We start from the raw sequence: 2,341 nt of genomic DNA on the forward strand, positions 1-2,341 counted from the left end.
CAGTAGCATTATGCAATGTCCATAAGTGTTAAGAATGATTGTGTCACCTCTGAATATGTCAATTTATATTGTGCACTAACCCTCTAATGAGTTGTTTCGAGTTTGGTGTGGAGGAAGTTTTCAAGGATCAAGAGAGGAGTATGATGCAACATGATCAAGGAGAGTGAAAGCTTTAAGCTTGGGGATGCCCCGGTGGTTCACCCCTGCATATATCAAGAAGACTCAAGCGTCTAAGCTTGGGGATGCCCAAGGCATCCCCTTCTTCATCGACAACATTATCAGGTTCCTCCCCTGAAACTATATTTTTATTCCATCACATCTTATGTGCTTTTTCTTGGAGCGTCGGGTTGTTTTTGTTTTTGTTTTGTTTGAATAAAATGGATCCTAGCATTCACTTTATGGGAGAGAGACACGCTCCGCTGTAGCATATGGACAAGTATGTCCTTGGTTTCTACTCATAGTATTTATGGCGAAGTTTCTCCTTCGTTAAATTGTTATATGGTTGGAATTGGAAAATGATACATGTAGTAATTGCTATAAATGTCTTGGGTAATGTGATACTTGGCAATTGTTGTGCTCATGATTAAGCTCTTGCATCATATGCTTTGCACCCATTAATGAAGAAATACATAGAGCATGCTAAAATTTGGTTTGCATATTTGGTTTCTCTAAGGTCTAGATAATTTCTAGTATTGAGTTTGAACAACAAGGAAGACGGTGTAGAGTCTTATAATGTTTACAATATGTCTTTTATGTGAGTTTTGCTGCACCGGTTCATCCTTGTGTTTGTTTCAAATAAGCCTTGCTAGCCTAAACCTTGTATCGAGAGGGAATACTTCTCATGCATCCAAAATACTTGAGCCAACCACTATGCCATTTGTGTCCACCATACCTACCTACTACATGGTATTTTCCGCCATTCCAAAGTAAATTGCTTGAGTGCTACCTTTAAAATTCCATCATTCACCTTTGCAATATATAGCTCATGGGACAAATAGCTTAAAAACTATTGTGGTATTGAATATGTAATTATGCACTTTATCTCTTATTAAGTTGCTTGTTGTGCGATAACCATGTTCACTGGGGACGCCATCAACTATTCATTGTTGAATTTCATGTGAGTTGCTATGCATGTCCGTCTTGTCTGAAGTAAGAGAGATCTACCACCTTATGGTTAAGCATGCATATGTTAGAGAAGAACATTGGGCCGCTAACTAAAGCCATGATCCATGGTGGAAGTTTCAGTTTTGGACAACAATCCTCAAATCTCAAATGAGAAAATTATTAATTGTTGTTATATGCTTATGCATAAAAGAGGAGTCCATTATCTGTTGTCTATGTTGTCCCGGTATGGATGTCTAAGTTGAAGAATAATCAATAGCAAGAAATCCAATGCGAGCTTTCTCCTTAGACCTTTGTACAGGCGGCATAGAGGTACCCCTTTGTGACACTTGGTAAAAACAATGCATTGTGATGATCCGGTAGTCCAAGCTAATTAGGACAAGGTGCGGGCACTATTAGTACACTATGCATGAGGCTTGCAACTTATAAGATATAATTTACATGATGCATATGCTTTATTACTACCGTTGACAAAATTGTTTCATGTTTTCAAAATCAAAGCTCTAGCACAAATATAGCAATCGATGCTTTTCCTCTATGGAGGACCATTCTTTTACTTTCAATGTTGAGTCAGTTCACCTATTTCTCTCCACCTCAAGAAGCAAACACTTGTGTGAACTGTGCATTGATTCCTACATACTTGCTTATTGCACTTATTATATTACTCTATGTTGACAATATCCATGAGATATACATGTTACAAGTTGAAAGCAACCGCTGAAACTTAATCTTCTTTTGTGTTGTTTCAATGCCTTTACTTTGAATTATTGCTTTATGAGTTAACTCTTATGCAAGACTTATTAATGCTTGTCTTGAAGTGCTATTCATGAAAAGTCTTTGCTTTATGATTCACTTGTTTACTCATGTCATATACATTGTTTTGATCGCTGCATTCACTACATATGCTTTACAAATAGTATGATCAAGATTATGATGGCATGTCACTCCGAAATTATCCGTGTTATCGTTTTACCTGCTCGGGACGAGCAGAACTAAGCTTGGGATGCTGATACGTCTCCGACGTATCGATAATTTCTTATGTTCCATGCCACATTATTGATGTTATCTACATGTTTTATGCACACTTTATGTCATATTCGTGCATTTTCCGGAACTAACCTATTAACAAGATGCCGAAGTGCCGATTCTTTGTTTTCTGCTGTTTTTGGTTTCAGAAATCCTAGTAAGGAAATATTCTCGGAATTGGACGAAATCAAAG

Source organism: Lolium perenne, chromosome 4 (genome assembly GCF_019359855.2).
Source record: "Lolium perenne isolate Kyuss_39 chromosome 4, Kyuss_2.0, whole genome shotgun sequence".
Taxonomy (NCBI): domain Eukaryota; kingdom Viridiplantae; phylum Streptophyta; class Magnoliopsida; order Poales; family Poaceae; genus Lolium; species Lolium perenne.